The following is a 20,344-nucleotide window of genomic DNA, read 5'->3' as shown; positions in this document are numbered from 1 at the left end:
CTTTTTTTTCCTAGGCTGATACCATCATTGGAATATTTGGGGGCCAGAAAATCCTGGTGAGAAGTCTGTCCCATGAACTTGAAGAACTTTAGGCTGGTTTAAGAGGACATTCTTTTCTGGATTATCTTTCCAACCAACCTGGCTTGTCAAATTAGATGGCCCTTCCAGTTCTAAGCATCTAATCGAGAACCAAAAGGGATGATGGATGAAATAGGAGGGAAAGGAGGTCCAAGTTAGTCATGAGAAGAAAGCAATGAGTTGGTTCTTGCCTCCCATCTGGGGTTCCTGAGAAGGTAGTCAATAGTTGTCCAAGGAAAGGGGGGGAAGGAATGAGGTCACAAGGCTTTCTTAGTTGTCCTTGGTACCTTTGTTATTGCCTGAAATTCCCAATGATAGTTTGAGTAAATAGTGACCCCAGAAGACTCCTAAAATGCTCTGGTCTGTGTGACTCTGGATTAGAAGTGCTTATGCAAGGAGGCACTTATCAGAAAAGCTGTGGTTGCCCTCAGACCCTTTTCTTGAAGGCTAAAGGAGTCCTCTGTAAGAGGATACTTTGTTGAGGTTGATGAGAGTGATGGGAGTGGCAATTCAGTAACCTCCCCTTTAGGGGCACAGACATTGCCCTGTAGATTTCTGCTTCTTGACCTCTGTTTCCAGGTTGAAATCTAGAGGATCCCCAGAACTCTTTAAATGCTCTGTGTATTATTGAGACTAGCAGATTCTTGTGTAGCATTTCTGAAAGAGCCTTCATTGCAGGGCATAAGGAATCAAAACAGTATACCACAAAAGAGAAGAGCAAAGTGGCTCTTTAGAGGTATTTGAGTAGACCATAAAAACTAGGGTCCCGGGATCAAACTCAACTGTGACCTATTTATTATTTATTGAGACCTCTAGGAAGTCTCTCCTCTCCTCTGGATTCAGTTTTCTCATTTATGAAATGAAGACAAACTATCTCTTTAAAATTTAAGCAATAGCTCTTCACTCTGTCTTCCAAGGAATATCATAGGGAGTTGATATCATTGATTTAGCTAATTCATTCACCAAATATTTCTGTAGTATCGTCTCTGTTCCAGATCTTATACTAGGTATTGGGGACACAGTGGTTAGCAACACAGACACAGTTTGGCAGAAGTTTATTGTTCATGCTTACTCCTTCAGTGTGGGCCTGCCCCTCTGAGGGCAGAATAGGGGCTGTCTCCTTTAGCCCTAATGGAAACAAGGCAATGCTGGTATTAGCTTCACTGCTCTTTTCTGGACCAAGCTGTACTGATAAAGGCCTATCACAGGGACTCCATCATTTAAATAACCCTCCCTCACCCATAGTGGTGGAAAGAATCCAGAAGGCATTCCTTACTTAAAAGGCTCTTCTAGGGAAGAAGATTTTTATTTCTTTTTTTTTTTTTTTTATTTACTTGAAAGAGAACCTCAGGCTTGAAAAGGAGGTCTAAGAGAGTGGCAGGAGCTGGGAGAGAAGGCACAACCAGCAGATCTGGGTGTTTCCAAGGTGCTAATTTAAGCATTAGTTCCAACTAGTGGGAAGCAGAGGAAGAGATCCCTGCCCTGTTGTTACTGCTGCTGTTGCCACAGCTGTGTGGAGCCTCCTGTCTGGGGTGGGAGTTTGCCTGAAAGGAATGGCTTCCTTTCTTTTCCCATCACAATTATTTAATTGGCCTGGCTGCATCTCAGCAGCTGAACCAGGCCTGGGCCTATCACTGAGAGCTCCCCAGGGTCTCTTCCTGTCTCCTTATGAAAGGAATGAGAATTGCTCTTGGAGACCTATTCCCTGTGCTCCACTCCTGCTGTGTTCATCTCCCAGACAATCCTGAGTGTTTCTGAACACAGATTTTCCAAAGAAACTTTCAGGGATAAGTACACCTTGTACTCAGTTTTGTGTCCAAGCCACACATGCACCTCACTGATCTAGGGAAGCTCCCAGATATCCAAGGCTCTCTGTTGAGCAGTTGGGTTGGATTTGGGCTGTTGTTTGTGTGAGTAGCAGGGATAGTCTCTCTGGCCCTATTTGTCTGTGGGGCTGGTTAGTGCAGCCTCATAGTCTATGTCTTCTCTTTGGCTTCAATTGGAAAGGAAGAGATTTGTTGAGGGGAAAAAAATGGAGCTTTTAAGGATTTAATTATGTCAGGCAAAATCTTACCTCCTGTGCTCTCAAAGACCTAAGAGACAACCAAAAAAAAAAAAAAAAAAAAAAGCATATGGCACCATATGGGGTCTCTGTATGCCTGAAAGAAATGCTAGTCTGTCCTCCTTGAAACCCATATTATCCATTAACTCATTTGTTTAGTTCATGAGCATATGCTCATTTCCAGATACTTTAAGGATAGAGACAAATGAGATTTCTCCAGTAGGTGGCCAAGAGAAGGATGGGCTCAAATAGCTATAGGAAGCTCTTAGATATATGTCAGGAAAGAGTGGAAATCAGCGAAGGGTGCCCCTGAGTAATAGTGGCACCTCTCTTGAAAGAAGATGAGGAATGCTGAGGTTTTGATCCTTTGACCACATGAGTTTGGAAAGATATCTGAGGCTCCTCTTGCCTCTTGACACTCATGGATGGGGATGGTCAAGATAGTAATTCAGTGAGTAGGCCACAGTAGCTCCTGAAAGTGGCAGAGAGAACATTGTAAAGAGAGCAGGAAGCCACTAAGGGAAACTGACCCATGTGTATCCTGTGGTCTGGGAGCCTCAAGTTACCTTCTTGTGGTCAGATGGCTTTTCAGTTTAAGAGTAGGTTCTCCTAGTGGGTGCATGTGGCTTATGACCCAGTAGTACTTCTCAGGTTTTGGGAAGAGGAACACCCTCTTCTCTTTTCCTATATTGCAAAGGGAGAATCAGATTTGCTCAGGCCTCCACCTTCTCCTTTACTACTCCTCTCTTCAATCAACAAACATTAAGAACTTACTTTCTGCCAGATGTTGTGTTGGGCTTGATAACACAGATTCTTGATTCAGGAATACACACAGTCAAGATGGCTTGAGGTACTATGGGTAATTAGCACTGCACGAAGTAAGAACGACGTCAAGCAGGGCCAAAGGAAAACAGGAAGGGCTCTCATCAAGTGATCAGGAAAGGTTTCACAGAGGGGACATTGCTGAACTGGCTCTTAGAAGAAGACTAGCAGCTTGACAAACCAATAAGATGAGGTGAGGGTAAGGGTTCCAAGCAAAGGGTATGGAGGAAGAAACAAAAGCGTGCATTTGAATGAATGAAGGGTTGTAATTAAGGGAATAAAATGGTCAAATTTGAGTTTAGGACTATCACTCCAATTCTGGATGAGAGATGGGAGATGACATTGGAGGTTGGAAAACGAATATGGAGGTGGTACAATAATAATCCAGGCAAGAGATGATGAAAGCCTACGCTAAAGCAGAAAGAGAGGAGGGACACATATATAGATCCTAATACAGCAGAATAGGCAGGATATGGTATATGTCTGGAGTTCTGATGGAGAGGTTGGGAGTCAAGGATGACTCTCAGGTTTATGGCATGGATATCTGGAAGGCAAGAGGCACCATCACCACCCCAGGAAATTGTCGTGGTTTGGGAGGTTGGGTCTGTGTACCTCTTGGCTTCAGGGACTGCTTGTATGGGAGAAGTCTGCTGTTTTCCTTTGCTCTGCTGTTGAAACTGCATTCTTGGGGTTATGAGGGACCCAGAAGTCCTGGAGCCAAAGACCAGAGTGACACTGGCCCCAACAGCCTCAAAAAGGATACTAAGACATATGCTCACCTGCCAGTAAATACTTTTCTTCTGAAACCTGCTTTGATGAATACAAGCGAATTGGTGGCAGTAAGGAGTCATGGTATTTTGTTGCTGTTGTTGTTGTTGTTTTCCCAGCAGCGCTTTGATGAAGGAAAAATAAAATCCTTTGTTGGCTAAGAGAGTTCTTTATTTTGCATTTTCTGGCCTGGCCTTTTAGCATCACCCTGGTTAAGCTTATAACAGTTTACTCTCTACTTGGTTCAGCTAGACTCTTTCACTGACTTCTTTTAGAATGGGTGTGCAAGTTACTGCTTCACTTGCAAGAGTCAGAATGGAAAAGGACACATACCCCCCTTCTCTGAGACCAGCCTGGAAAGCTGCACTTGGGAGAAGCAGTTTCCAGGCTGCTATCTTCCAGGCAAGGTGTACCAAGGGAGCAGGCTTCTAGAGTGAGATTGCTTGGAGGTGACTTGTCTTCTTAAATTAGGCCCCAAGTGTAGTCTCAGTTGGCAGGTGCTTCCATGGGCAGCTGGGTGTTAGGCTGAATCATTTCCAGCCCCCAGCTGCCTGCTGCTTTTGACTATTGCCCATAGTGAAAAGAAATGGAAAACAGAGCCTTCTTCACTTGAACCTGATTCACCTCAGGCACCCCCTCCCCTACTTGAAAGGGCAGATGGAGCCTTGTGTCTGGAAAGGATGTAGGAGACTCAGCTTCTTGGGCTTAGCTGCTTCATGCCTTCCAGCAGACCCTGGGAGAACAGGTACAGGGAGCCCCAAAGAGAACTGGAAGAGGAGAATCAGACTAATAGCAGATACTCAGAGATGCTAGCTGAAGCAAGAGGCATGGCTCAACAGGCTCTCAAGTCATTGTTTCCTAAGGAGACTCTAGTGGGAAAGTGGCCATCTGGGCCAGAGAAAGGAAGGAAGGAAGGGGGCAGAGCTGGGACCAGCTTTGGATCTAGCTCTGCTCTGGAGTTCAGAAATTGGCACATGACCCAAAGACTTCACTGTGGGGCAGCCAGATGAACTCCTTGGCTCTAGGAAGGGACTCTGGAGTGGAGAAGCCCACTAGAAAGGAGGCTCATGGGATCTGGCCTGGAGGACCTTAGACAGGGACCAAGTAGGAGTTCCCTCTAGGTGGTACATTCTTAGGAGCTAGTTCAAGCAGATATGTCATTGCATTTGCTGTTGCTGCTATTGTTATTTAGCAATGCCAAGTTGAGTATCAGGTGGTTCTTGAAGGTCATTTTTAAGTTTCTATAATAACAATGATGTATTTATGTGCATAAGATGGGACTAATGGCCACAAAGGGTGTTCTCTGACCATTCCAGCCCTGAGAAATGTAAGTATGACAAAAGGCCACACTCAGGCAGAAACAAGCCCAGCTACTGTGGTACCTGGCCTGGTTTTTCCTGTTTTTGTCACCAGACTTTGGCTGTCCTAACCAGAGTCCACCCCATCTATCTACAATACCTGAAGGGATACTTTAACTAAGATTTATTGAATTAACTGCATCTGAATCATGGAGTAAGAACCATACATATTTTACTATGTAGTTAACTTAAACATAATTATCTACAAACTATAAATGATTTATAGTTCCCATAATAATTTCCAGTTTTATCTTTGTAAAGGAATTGGTGAAGCACTTAGTGAAGCATGGCTTAGACCAGCATTTTCTATAGTATAATTCTTAGAAACATTGGTCCTTTGAGATACTTTATGGGGGAATAAAAAAGACCTATAGACAAATTCCTTTGGGAAACACTATACACTATCCCATCACAATGTTTACTAGTGTTTTAAAGGCTCTGAGAAGTTCTGCAATAAAGAAACCTTTCCAGATTTGTTTAACCCAATGTTTCTCAAGTTTGTGTATCTATGGTACTTTTTAAAAAAATATTTATTTATTTTTGATAGAGAGAGGGGAGTGTAAGTGGGGGAGGGCAGAGAGAGAAGGAGACACAGAATCCGAAGCAGGCTCCAGGCTCTGAGCTATCAGCACAGAGGCCGATGTGGGACTCAAACTCATGAACCATGAGATCATGATCTGAGCTGAAGTCGGACACTTAACTGACTGAGCCACCCTGGCACCCCTATGAGGCCTTTTTTCATGTTACATCTATTAACATCCTACAGAACAAATGTGGTTTACGGAATACTCTTTGGGAAATTCTGTCTTAGAAATTAGCCTCTTTTTTGATTCAGTCTAGATTTGTAGTATTCCCAGTTCTTTTAAGTCTCTTTTATAACCCACACCATTTTATTCCATGCTAGTCTGTAATGGGATGTTGCGGCTTTATGTCAAGGTCTGGACTTACTGCCATTAGTAGGAAGTTCTTGGTGAACTTTGGTCAATGCAAAAGCAAATACCTAGTGCCTAGTTTTTCTCATGATAATACTAAAGGCATTTTACTTCCTTTCAGTCCCTCTACTAAATGTTGGTTTAGTGAAACCAGTATTTTTACCTTTAACTTTTTTTTTTGACAGCTTCATTGAGATATAATTCACATACTGTACACTTTACCCATTTACTACTTTACTTTTAATCTTTGTGTGGTTGCTGCTTGCCTCAATTCTGTTTCTTCTTTTTACCTGTGGGCTGTGCTCTGCCCTTTTGTGTTGTGCTAAGCAGGAGAAACTGTAAAGATTATAGTCATCAGAAAGAAATCTCTCATCAGAAGGAATCCCATCTCAACTGGGATTTAAGCTGAAAAAGTGATTTCCTGATTAGGTAGGGTGCCTCAGTACTTCCTCTATGGTACTATTAAATGTGCCCCCTGGTCTTAGCAGCTCAAAAGGCATTCCCGAATAATCATTTTACACTCCCTACTCCATGGGCTATATAAAGCATGAATGATAAGCAGGTTTCACCCCTTGTATCAATGTCCATTGATCAGTAGTGGCTGTCTGGATCATGTATTAAGGTGGATTCTGAAGCAGAGTTCTGGGTCAGTGAGAATGAGTGATGTGGTTGATTTTCCACATCTGCCATGGTCTTTAGTGGGGGAAGCATAATTTCTGCTTGCCATCCTGGCAGCCCTGAGGCCTGAGCCATCATAGTTATCCTAGGCAAAGAACACAGGAAAGGAAGAATCTTAGAGATGTTAGCCGGCTCAGCAATCTGTTTCACAGAGGGGCTGGACTCTTATGATATGGCTCTCTAAGAAATGAATGGAGACAATGGAATAGAATAGAAACCCCAGAACTAGACCCACAAACGTATGGCCAACTAATCTTTGACAAAGCAGGAAAGAATATCCAATGGAAAAAAGACAGTCTCTTTAACAAATGGTGCTGGGAGAACTGGACAGCAACATGCAGGAGGATGAAACTAGACCACTTTCTTACACCATTCACAAAAATAAACTCCAAATGGATAAAGGACTTGAATGTGAGACAGGAAACCATCAAAACCCTAGAGGAGAAAGCAGGAAAAGACCTCTCTGACCTCAGCTGCAGCAATTTCTTACTTGACACATCCCCAAAGGCAAGGAAATTAAAAGCAAAAATGAACTGTTGGGACCTCACGAAGATAAAAAGCTTCTGCACAGCAAAGGAAACAATCGACAAAACTAAAAGGCAACCAACGGAATGGGAAAAGATATTTGCAAATGATGTATCGGACAAAGGGCTAGTGTCCAAAATCTATAAAGAGCTCACCAAACTCCACACCCGAAAAACAAATAATCCAGTGAAGAAATGGGCAGAAAACATGAATAGACACTTCTCTAAAGAAGACATCCGGATGGCCAACAGGCACATGAAAAGATGCTCAACGTCGCTCCTCATCAGGGAAATATAAATCAAAACCACACTCAGATATCACCTCACGCCAGTCAGAGTGGCCAAAATGAACAAATCAGGAGACTATAGATGCTGGAGAGGATGTGGAGAAACGGGAACCCTCTTGCACTGTTGGTGGGAATGCAAACTGGTGCAGCCACTCTGGAAAACAGTGTGGAGGTTCCTCAGAAAATTAAAAATAGACCTACCCTATGACCCAGCAGTAGCACTGCTAGGAATTTACCCAAGGGATACAGGAGTACTGATGCATAGGGACACTTGTACCCCAATGTTTATAGCAGCACTCTCAACAATAGCCAAATTATGGAAAGAGCCTAAATGTCCATCAACTGATGAATGGATAAAGAAATTGTGGTTTATATACACAATGGAGTACTACGTGGCAATGAGAAAGAATGAAATATAGCCTTTTGTAGCAACGTGGATGGAACTGGAGAGTGTTATGCTAAATGAAATAAGCCATACAGAGAAAGACAGATACCATATGTTTTCACTCTTATGTGGATCCTGAGAAACTTAACAGAAACCCGTGGGGGAGGGGAAGGAAAAAAAAAAGGAGGTTAGAGTGGGAGAGAGCCAAAGCATAAGAGACTCTTAAAAACTGAGAACAAACTGAGGGTTGATGGGGGGTGGGAGGGAGAGGAGGGTGGGTGATGGGTATTGAGGAGGGCACCTTTTGGGATGAGCACTGGGTGTTGTATGGAAACCAATTTGACAATAAATTTCATATATTGAAAAAAATAAAAAATAAAAAAATAAATAAATAAAAACTGAGAACAAACTGAGGGTTGATGGGGGTGGGAGGGAGGGGAGGGGAGGTGATGGGTATTGAAGAGGACATCTTTTGGGATAAGCACTGGGTGTTGTATGGAAACCGATTTGACAATAAATTTCATATATTAAAAAAAATAAAATAAAAGGCAATACATGTTCAGTGGCAAAAAAAAAAAAGAAATGAATGGAGAAAACTGATCTTTCCTACCCTCATCTCCAACATGGATTTTTGAAGTATTGACCTTATATAAAGTTAATAATTCTTTGGAAATAGATAGGCCAAGCAAGAGGAAGTAACCTTGACTCTGCTGACCGAATAAGGGGAAAAGAGGCAGATTTAGGAAAAAACCTCCTAAGTATCATATAAGTAGTTGGCCACACTTCAGATGAAAATATAAGCCCTTGACTAAAGGAGCAATGAGAAGGAATAGGCTATAAGATGAGACCCTTAAGCCAGCAGTTTACTGGAGAGGAAGGGCCCTACTGTGAACTGTACAGCCTTAGCACTCTCTTTTTCCCAGGCTAAATAGAACCTGCATTTTCCTCCTACCATTTTCCCAGAGACTGGTTTCCACATCTCCAGTTATCCTGGCTGCTGTAAGTGGATACTTTGAGGTTGTCATCCCTGGAATTAGACCTAGACCTCCTCATCTGGTCTAACTGACTCAGACTACTGTGGGACCAGCCGCAATCCATAACATTGATAGTGTACTTCTATTATTATCAGTTGAGGATTCATGATCATCTTTAATAACTGTACCTACTGTTACGTTGAACTCAAGATACATCTGAAATAGGGTAAGCCTTTGTCTTAGCAGTGTAAAATCAAGGCAAAAAACTGGGGTCACATGTTGGGCTAGGCTGGCTGCTAATACAGGTAAGGATTCACTGGAGCTAGTGAGATGGTGGTTTCATATTTATTAGAAACTATGCCACAGGGCACCTGGGTGGCTCATTCAGTTAAGCATTTAACTCCTGTTTTTGGCTCAGGTCATGATCTCACAGTCATGAGATCAAGCCCTGCATCAGACTCTGCACTGAGCAGACCCTGCTTGGGATTTTTTCTCTCTCCCTCTCTCTCTCTCTCTGCCCCACTCCTGTTCTCTCTCTCTCTCTCTCTCAAAATAAATAAATAAATAACTTAAAAAAAAAAAAAGCTATGCTACATTTTGTAATTGATTCTTACTCTCAGAGAGGGAGCTGGCTGGATTCAGCAATGTGGAATTTGAATCTAGGTGAGGCTGTGGATTGTGTAGGCTAGGATAGACCTTCAGAAAGCTAGTGCTTATATGGACAAAAGACTTCATATAAACCTACTATGTGACATGGCCATGAGCAAAGGTAACGTGCTGTTGAGCCGCATTCAGGTCCTAGGAGTTCAGGTCCTTGAAGGTGACAGGTCAGTGCTATCTGAAGTCATATGTTCTATGCTGATGCCATTATTCAAGAGGGGAAGTGATTGGAATGAAGAAAGGAGTCAAAACCACATTACGTGAGAACAGTTGGAAGAACTGAGGCTGTTCAGCCTGTAAAAAATATATATATAGTTGCAGGGAAAGCATTTTAAGGTTTTTAAATGCCTAAACTGCTGGAGTTAAGAAAGGAAAAACAGGGGCGCCTGGGTGGCGCAGTCGGTTAAGTGTCCGACTTCAGTCAGGTCACGATCTCGCGGTCTGTGAGTTCGAGCCCCGCGTCGGGCTCTGGGCTGATGGCTCAGAGCCTGGAGCCTGTTTCCGATTCTGTGTCTCCCTCTCTCTCTGCCCCTCCCCGGTTCATGCTCTGTCTCTCTCTGTCCCAAAAATAAATAAACGTTGAAAAAAAAAAAAATTAAAAAAAATAAAAAAAAAATAAAAAAAAAAAAAAAAGAAAGGAAAAACAAGGGGCGCCTGGGTGGCGCAGTCGGTTAAGCGTCCGACTTCAGCCAGGTCACGATCTTGCGGTCCGTGAGTTCGAGCCCCGCGTCGGGCTCTGGGCTGATGGCTCAGAGCCTGGAGCCTGTTTCCGATTCTGTGTCTCCCTCTCTCTCTGCCCCTCGCCCGTTCATGCTCTGTCTCTCTCTGTCCCAAAAATAAATAAAAACGTTGAAAAAAAATTTAAAAAAAAGAAAGGAAAAACAGTTAAACTTAATATTCACAAGGAGGAACCAGGGCCTTTGGGTTGGGAGCATAAACATGCTTCTATCTCTGGGCTTCATTGCCTCCTGTTCCCTGTGGTAACGGTTCTCAAACTGGGGCCAGAGGCCAGGGCACCTGGAAAACATGTTGCTCTTTGCAAAATGCCACACTAAAGGAGGAGCTAGGAACAACACTCTAGCAATAGACGTGGCTCTATTATGTGTGTGCAATATAAACATGCCTAAAAAATCCACTGTGGAATTTAGCACGAGCAGCAACCTTCCTACTTTTCTGTTAATATGTGTTTGCTAATCTTTCCTGTCTTTCAGGGCCTATCACAAAAATGCCACATTCTTCATGCATCCTTATCTCTCTTTCAATAAAGTATGAACTGTACATTCTACCTGTCCTGTGGCCCTAATACATTCTCTTTAGAATTTGAAGTTTATGGTTGCAATTATCCTTATTGTAAATTTCTTTCTTGTTTTTTAACTTTTAAAAAAATGTTTATTTATTTTTGGCAGAGAGAGAGACACACAGAGCATGAGCAGGGGAGGGGCAGAGAGAGAGGGAGACACAGAATCCAGGCTCTGAGCTGCCAGCACAGAGCCCGACGTGGGGCTCGAACTCACAGACTGCGAGATCGTGACCTGAGTCGAAGTCAGACGCTCAACCGACTGAGCCACCCAGGCGCCCCTGTAAATTTCTTTCTAAGGTAGATGAAAAGATGTTTCCAAAGTACCTGAATCAACTTGTGAAGTGGACTGGGAAAGTCATTTTTGCCCATTTTACAGATATGCAAGCAGAATCCCAGAAACGTCTTGGCTATTAAACAGCTGGAGATTGGCATGGCCAGAACATCCTGACTCCCAGGCCCTTGATACAATTTGGGACGTAATTAAATTCTTCATCAACTTAAACTTCTCCACTTGCTTTTGAGGCATCTACACTAAGTTTTGCTCCTCCTGGCTGGCCATATTTTCTACCATTCATGCCAGCTTTCCTTGTGATAGGTCTAACCAGGCCCCTCACCTCCTCTTGTCTATTGGCATCTTGAGGCCAACTCTCCCCACCCTTCTTTTAGGTTTATTTATTTAAGTAATTTCTGTACCCAACATGGAGCTCAAATTCATGACTCCAAGATCAAGAGTCATATGCCCTTCTGACTGAACCAACCAGGAGCCCCAAGACCTCCTCTCCTCTTAAGAACTCTCTCCCCTTTCCTTGTCTGCCTATCCCACCCCCACCTATCCTTCAGAAGACCATATAAACTCCCTTTCTCCAGGGGAAGTCTTCTCTGACTATTCTAGTGAGGTCTCAACCATCCCTAAAGCCTCTAAAACCTCTAGCACATAACTTGATACATATGATATCCTAATTTGGGGGGATCCAATTTTATGTGCTATGTTGTGAGTTGCTTTCATGAAACAGAACTACAGAAGAGTGCAACTGGTTTCTTTAAAGATGAGTACGAATGGAGAGGATATTAGGAGGTGATTCTGAGGAGGGGACCTAGTAGAGACCCAGAGGAGAATGAGTAGGTGGGAATTAATGAGTGGAATAGAAAGTACATGTAGAGAATTGTGAGAGATTCAAGGGGATACATGAATTGGGGCTCTCATTCATTATTCAAAAAATACTATTGGTGGCAGAGGGGGGATGCCTGGCTGGCTCAGTCAGTAAAGCATGTGACTCTTGATCTTGGGTTGTGAGTTCAAGCCCCACGTTAGGTGTAGAGATTACTTAAAAATAAAATCCTATGGGGTGCCTAGGTGGTTCAGCCAGTGAAGTGTTTGACTCTTGATTTTGGCTCAGGTCATAATCTCATGAGTTCGTGGAATCGAGCCCCATGTCAGGCTCTGCACTGTCAGCATGGAATCTGCTTGGGATTCTCTCTCTCTCCCTCTCTTTCTGCCCCTTCCCTGCTCATGCATATGCACTCCTTCTCTCAGAATAAATAAATACACTTTTTTTAATCTTAAAAAAGTACCATTGGACATTTGTTCTCTGTAAGACACTGTACCAGACACAAGGAATAATGTGATGAATAAAGCAAACATGGTCCCTGCCTATATGAGCTGGAAGTCCAGTAGGAGAGATAGATACTAAACAAATGAAGTGTGCTAACAAAATTACAATAACAAACTATGACAAGCGATGAAAAAGACAAGAACAAGATAGCATGAGAGAGAATAATAAAACCTCCCACATTAGACTGGGGATGTCAGGTAAGGCTCCAATGAGAAAGTAATGTTTGGGATCCAAAATTGATAAAGAACTTCCCAAACTAAACAAATAATCCAGTTAAGAAATGGGCAGAAGACATGAATAGACACTTTTCCACAGAAGACATCCAGGTGGTCAACAGACACATCAAAAGATGTTCAATATCATTCATCATCAGGGAAATACAAATCAAAACCACAATGAAATACCATTTCACACCTGTCAGAGTAGCTAAAATTAACAACACAAGAAACAACAGGTATTGGCAAGGATGTAGAGAAAGTGGGAACGGTCTTGCACTGTTGATGGGAATGAGAACTGGTGCAGACACTCTGGAGAACAGTATGGAGGTCCCTCAAAAAGCTAAAAATAGAACTATTCTACAATCCAACAATTGCAGTACTAGGTATTTTTACCCAAATAATACAAAAACACACATTTGAAGGGGTACATGTACCCCAATGTTTATAGCAAAATTATCAACAATACCCAAATTATGAAAACAGCCCAAATGTCCATTGACTGAAGAATGGATAAAGCAGATATGGTATAGGGGTGCCTGAGTGGCTCAGTTGGTTAAGCGTCCAACTTCAGCTTGGGTCATGATCTCACAGTTCCTGAGTTTGAGCCCCGCGTTGGACTCTGTGCTGACAGCTCAGAGCCTGGAGCCTGCTTCAGATTCTGTCTCCCTTTCTCTCTGCCCCTCCCTGCTCATGCTGTGTCTCTCTCTGTCTCAAAAATAAATAAAAACATTTTTTAAAAAGCAGATATGGTATTTATATACGATGGAATATTAGCCATCAAAAAATATGAAATCTTGCCATTTGCAACGATGTGGATGGAGCTAGAGTATATTATGCTACATGAAATATGTCAGTCAGAGAATGACAAATACCATATGATTTCACTCATATATGGAATTTTGCTTAAGAAGCAAACCAGATGAACATGTGGGAAGGGGGGGGAAGGGGAGTGGAAACAAGTCATAAGAGACTCTTTTTAAAAAAAATTTTTGTTATTATGTTTATTTATTTTGAGAGAGAGACAGAATGCGAGTAGGGGAGGGGCAGAGAGGGAGACAGAATCTGAAGCAGGCTCCAGGCTCTGAGCTGTCAGCACAGAGCCCAGTGTAGGGCTTGAACCCACGAACTGTGAGATCATGACCTGAGCCTAAGTAGGACGCTTAACCAACTGAGCCACCCAGACACCCCATAAGAGATTCTTAACAACAGAGAATGAACTGAAAGTTGATGGAGGGAGGTGATGAATCGCTGAATTCTGTTCCTGAAACCAATGTTGTGCTCTGTGTTAACTAAAATTTAAATAAATATTTAAAAAGAAAAAAAAAAGATAGGGCACCTGGGTGGCTCAGTTGGTTGAGCGTCTGACTTCGGCTCAGGTCATGATCTCGTGGTCTGTGAGTTGGAGCCCCAGTTGGAGCCTGCTTCAGATTCTGTGTCTCCCTCCCTCTCTCTCTGCCCCTCCCCTGCTCATGCTTTGTCTCTCCCTCTGTCAAAAATATATAAACATTAAAACAAAATTTTAAAAAAGAAAGAAAGTCATGGTTGGGGCACCTGGCTAGCTTAGTCAGTAGAGCATGGGATTCTTGATCTCAGGGTTGTAAGTTCAAGCCCCACATTGGGTGTAGTGATTACTTAAAAATAAATTTTTTTTTAAGTTTATTTATTTATTTTGAGAGAGAGAGAGAGGGAGAGAGAGAATCCCAAGCAGCCTCTGCACTGTCAGCACAGAGCCTTTTGCAGGGCTCAAACTCATGAACTGTGAGATTAAGACCTGAGCAGAAATCAAGACTCAGATGCTTAACCGACTGAGCCACTCAGGTGGCCCCCCAAAAAAAATCTTTAAAAAAAATCCAAAAAAAAAATCTTAAAAAAAAAAAAAAAAGTAATGTTTGAGCTCAGACCACAGAATGAGAAGGACCTGGAATCCCTGACAAGGAGTGACTTGCTACATGTTCTCCGGTGGGGTGGGGGCTCCCAGATTTGGTAGCCTGAATCTCTTACAAATTGACCCTTCTCCATCTTCTCCCTTTACAGCATTAGGTAAGTTTTCAGGAGTAAAGGACATAGAAGAATGTAGGAGGGCTGGTCCAGCCTGTCTCTCATAGGTAGCAGAGCTGATGACTGTGCTGCTAGCTTTGTTGTGAGGCTGGAGGAGCTATTAATGGAGTTGTGATGTGTGACGTGTAATATTTAGTGAGCAACTTGACTGTCCCAATGAAGAGCTCCTGCCTGAGTCTTCCAACATTATATGACTTGCACACATCCTCCTGGAGATGGAAAAAAATATCTGGAGCTCTTGGAGGGAGGAAAGAGTGCCAGCCTGGATGTCTTGTTCTCTGTGTGTTAGGCACGGGGTTCATATTCTCCTTACCATGAAAGTCAAATGCTACAAGCTATTCTGTCCAGGGGCAGACCTGACTCCAGTGGGAAAGCCAGCAGCCACACTGGCATGTAGATTGCAGCAGCTAGTGAGAAGGGCCTCTACTGGGCCTCTTACAAACCCCAAAGGTGTTCGCTAAGGATTTCAGCTTCCAGAAAGTCCTCTCTGCCCTCAGCTGTCCTGCTGCTTCCAGCCCTGGCTCAGAGGATATCATAAGCTCAGAGAAAGGCCAAGTGGGGATAATGATGTGGGAAGGTGGTGGTGGTGATCAGTGGCTTGGGAAAAAAGAGGAAGAATTATGTGGAGTCAGGAAGGGAGACTAAGCTGGGAGGTGATAGTCAAGGTAGTAAACAGCGGCACCAAAGGGAACCGGTCAGGAACCATCTATCCATCTCCCTGTCAACTTCCTAATGGAACCTCATGTTTCAGATCCTTTATTTGCCAAGGGACTGAACTATAGCAGTGAGGCAGTCTCAGGGAACTCCTACAAGAATTGGCTTGTATATCCTTGAGGGGCTATGGAGATGAGGGTGACCTACTGAGGGGCACTGGCCTCAGGGCAGGAGCTGTACACAGCTGTGGTAGAAAGTTGGCTGGGTACATTCTAACTTTACCACTTTTGTTATGACCTTTAGCCAAGCTCCTAAACTCTTTCAGGCTATTTATAAAATGAAAAAGATCATGTACATGAAAATGAACTGCAAATTACCCTCTCATTTCTGATCTAAGGGTTGATGGCAATTAAGGGGTTGGTGTTTTCCATTTTTTGGTCAGTGGTTCCCAAGGGAGCTTTTATAGGCAAGGGTGAAAAGATGGCTTATTCTTCTCATCATCAAATGAGAGCCCCTGGCCTCCTTGACAAGGCCATGATGAGACCAGTCTAGAGATGGAAGTATTCTGTGCTCCCATTGATTCCCAAAGGGGTTCCATTGACTAGAGGAGTCCTGCTCTGCCCCTCTGTACCATGACTGTTTTAGAATTCTTTTGGCAGAGTGGGGCCTTCCTGGAAAGCCCCAGTACTGATGTTAGAGGAGGATGTCCTGCTTCTGTTTCAGCTCCCATGGGCCAACTTTCAGGGCCCAAGAAACAATTGAAAATGTCCACGTTGCTACTATTATCCCCAGTGGGGACTTGAGAAGGTAGTTTCTAGTCTGCAGACCTTCAAATTTTAAAAATGTTTTGCTATGGAAAATCTCAAGCATATGCAAGGTAGAGGAAAAGGTAAAATGAATTCCCTAGTACTCACCCAACTTCAACAATGATCAACCCAGGGCTAACCTTGTTTTACCTATACCCCACCCCCTAGATTACTGTGAATAATTATTTCATTTATAACCCTGTTTGTCTCCTATATTTCTGCAAACTGGTAATTATATCTCAAGGTCTGATTAGATTCAGATTCAACTTTTTTGTGAAGAATACTTCTGAGGTGTGCTGTATACTTCCTAGTGCATCACATCAGGAAGGAGGTGCAGGACATATGGGTTGTCCCACCTTTTGTGAAATTCAGATTAACTAGTGGTATAGTTAGTCTAATCTCTCCATCACAAATGTTGCCTTCAGCTTTTCACTTAAAGTTTTGAGCAACCATTGCTGGTCATTGTTTCAGTCCATTGTCTAATCAGGAGTTTCTTTTACATATGCACAGCAAAGAACCCCTGTCAATGTTCTGCCTATATCCCCCACAGGTATTACAGATATCTCTAGGCCTTTCTCCTTTAGACCCTACTTTTTCTATCACTGCCCTTATCCTATACCATCATTTCCTACCTTATCAGCCCAAGATGTCCCTAGAATGTCTTCAGACCACAGGTACTCACCCTGCTTCATGAATGCTTATTTGGAGTCTCTTCTCACTGAGGCAACACTATCTCCCCCACAAAGCTTCTGCATCTGCTCTCTGTGAATCCTGCTAGACCTATGCTTGACTGTGCTAGAGTGTGGAGGCAAGTCTAGTGTTTTCCTCCTCTGGGAGAGAATTCAGCAGGGGCTGGGTTTATTTTACCTTTCCAGGGATTTCTAAGCAGCCTTCTCCAATGCTGAAGACAGACTTTCTCACTTGTTTCCTGAGCTTCCTGCCCCAGCCTGGGTCCTGGCAAGGACCCAGGCCTGATTTCCTGTTTAGCTGGGCTGTGGGCTGTGAGAAGTTGGAGGAGGGGTGGGGCAGGCAGCTCTAGCAGCTCTAGCAGTTCTAGCTCTTAGGCCCTTTTCGCTTTCCAGCCAACTTAAAAAAATCTATGACAGCAAGAACACAGCTATCTCCTTCTAGTACTTTAGCATTCCTGTGCTGCTCAGGATCTTCACTCTTAGTTTCTCCCCTTACAAAGGAAAAATTGGAAGACTGTACACTCTGCGCACATGTGCCCCAGACAAACACACTGTATATACTATGGGTGCTGTAAGCTAGCTAACCAGGAAGGCACATAGAGGTTGAGAGCTTCTTCCTGCAAAGCTGAACCTACCTCAGGGCCCTGCCCCTGCCCACAGGAGTGCTGTGCCTCCAACCACCCCATCTTAGTAGCTATTGATGCCTTAGTCACTATGTCCAATCAATGCGTGGAGAAGCTGATGGGGCAGGGAATCTGAGATGTGGAGGCTGGCTAGGGACCTGGCTATGTAGCCACCAGAAAACGTTAGGAGTTCTGTAGTGATAGCCTGTCACCAGTATAGGATTTCTTATGAGAGTCTCACAGCCCTGAATGTCCCACTTACATTCCTCTTTATCCCTAGTTCTTCCTTGGTCAATGGTTTTGAGAAGAGACCTGTTGCACATTACTTTTTTGCTCCCTTCTCCTGAATGGCCACAGCAGGAATTGTGTGAAGCCCTATCCCTTTATCCCCATGAAAGGAGATATCAGAGGAAAGTGTTGCCAAGCAGTAGGTATGCCCAGTACAGCCCCTTACATTTCAACAGCTTCCCCCTTGCTTAACTTGGCCTGCAAAGCCTTATGTCTGGTTCCTGACTTCTCCAGCTTACCTCATACCACATTAACCCCAATCACTGCATCCAACCTTACTGGCTTTTCTTCCATTTCTCTGATGTCCCAGACTCCATTCTGTTTTAGTGCCTTCGCACATGTTGTTCCTTATGCCTAGAATGTTTTCCCTGTACCTTCTACCTTTTTTGGTTGACTCTTACTCATCATCTTTCAGATCTTAGCTCAGCTATAATTTCATCACAGAGGCTTCCTTCAGACTCTAGACTTTGTCAGTGGCCTTTTCCTTATTTTACTTTTTATGTTTATAATTTTGCATATGTTTGTATGAGTATGTTATTCATATGGATACTTTTGAAGGCCAAGTTTCATGAAGGCAGAGATCATATCTACTTTTACTTCCCATTATGTCTCTTGTGCCTCGTAAGGTGACTTACACACAGTAAAAATTTACTAGATATCTGTCGAATTAATTAACTAATTAAATCTTGTTCCCTTTATTTAGTAACCTCGTGTCACATCTTACTATTATATTCAACTGTACACCCTGTGATGTGTGCCTTGCTGTTTATGGGCACTTACTGTCAGGGGACACACATTTTATTTAATCCCGTCAACAATATGAAGAAGGTATACTCTTAATCTACAAAGAAGGCAAGTGAGACCCAAGGTCACACAGCTAGTAGATAGCAATGCCCAGATTCAAGCCCAAGTGTGAAGTCAAAGCCTGTGCTCTTAACCGTAACACTACACTGCCCCCTTTTGGCAGTTTGGAGAGTTATCACTGGGCTTTTTCAGTCACTACTAGGTCCTGGTTAATTTCAACCCTGATTATTTCAATCAATACTTTTTGGAACTTACAGCCCTGAAAATCCATGATCCAGTTTCAGTCCTTCTGCTTTTGGTCCAGGTTGTGGAAGTATACAGGGGAGGGAATTCAGTCTGTACTCCCCAGTGTCCAAGGGTGCATGTGTCTCGGGTCTGTTTCCCATCTGTTTTCCGTAGGACCTCTGTAGCCTCCAGGGCTTAATGCAGTGTCCTATTTTAAAGAACAGAAAGTCCAGCTGTTAAAACGGCCTAATGGACAGTGGTCTGGGGAATAAGCACAGCCTGATTAAGATTTTAGGAAAGATCATTGAGATGGGGAGAGTTTGTCTTTTTGTGATTTAGTCACTAAAGATAGAGCTCTGGAAATTGGCTTCAAGTCTTTCTTAGGAAACAGACTCAGTAAGAGGACAATATCTCTTGCTGTTGATTAGAAAAACTCAAGTTAGTATCCCAAGCTCTTTTTTAGTGGCCAGGGAATTCTAACACTGGCCCTGTAAAGAGGGTAATATTACATCCCTAGAAGGAAAAGTGATGTTGGAGTGCCTGGGTGGCTCGGTTGGTTAAGCATCTGACTCTTGACTTTAGCTCAGGTCATGATGCCAGGGTCATGGGATCTAGCCCATATTGCACTCCATGCTGAGTGTGGAGGCTGCTTAAGATTCTCTCTCTCCCTGGGGTGCCTGGGTGGCTCAGTCGGTTAAGCATCCATCACTGGATTTCAGCTCAGGTCATGATCTCACACACAGTTCATGGGATCAAGCCCACATCGGGCTCCAACCTGAGAGCTTGGAGCCTGCTTGGGATTCTCTCTCTCCTCTCTCTGCCCCTCTCCCCACTTGCATGTGTGTGTGGGAGCTCTCTTTTTCTTTCTCAAAATAAATAAATAAACATTAAAAAAAAAAAAGATTCTCTCTGCCCCTCCTCTCTCCCTAAAAAAAAAAAAACAAAGCCAAGAATGGTAACTCACCAAAGATCATATAATCAGCTATCCCTAAAACTAATCTAGGTCTTTCTAACTTCAAAACCTGAGTATTCCCCACCTCTTGTTGGGAAGTACTGTATACATTGTCACAGCCTTTCTGGGAAAACAGCTGGCAATATAATGTGTGCATACCCATTGACCCCTTCAAAAATTCTACTTTCAGGAATTTATTAACTAAAGAAATAGGGGCACCTGGGTGGCTCAGGTGGTTAAGTGTCCATCTCTTGACTTCTGCTCAGGTCATGATCTCATGGTTCATGCGATTAAGCCCCGGGTTTGGCTCTGCGCTGACATCATGGAGCCGGCTTGGGATTCTCTCTCTCCCTCTCTCTCTGCCCCTTCCCCATTCACACATGCACACACTTACTCTCTCTCAAAATAAACATTAAAAAAATAAATGGATAAATGTATAAAGACTTTTTTTACAAGATATTATAGCAGCTATAAATTAATAGTAACAATATTATAACATTATATTACACTGTTGTAATAGCTGCAACATAATAATGGGTGGGGGGAGAAACAACACAAATCTCCATCAATGGGAACTGATTAAATA

The 20,344-nt window shown here is 43.2% G+C and overlaps 1 protein-coding gene across 8 annotated transcripts in view; it reads left to right on the top strand.

Annotated features, from left to right (window-relative positions):
* Nucleotides 1-20,344, top strand: part of FAM219A (family with sequence similarity 219 member A) — a 55,418-nt gene that overhangs the window by 1,970 nt on the left and 33,104 nt on the right. The gene's annotated exons all lie outside the window — the stretch shown is intronic.

The sequence above is a fragment of the Prionailurus bengalensis genome, chromosome D4 (assembly GCF_016509475.1).
Source record: "Prionailurus bengalensis isolate Pbe53 chromosome D4, Fcat_Pben_1.1_paternal_pri, whole genome shotgun sequence".
Lineage (NCBI taxonomy): Eukaryota > Metazoa > Chordata > Mammalia > Carnivora > Felidae > Prionailurus > Prionailurus bengalensis.
The sequence above is the reverse complement of the archived record's forward strand: the minus strand, read 5'-3'. Positions and strand labels throughout refer to the sequence as shown.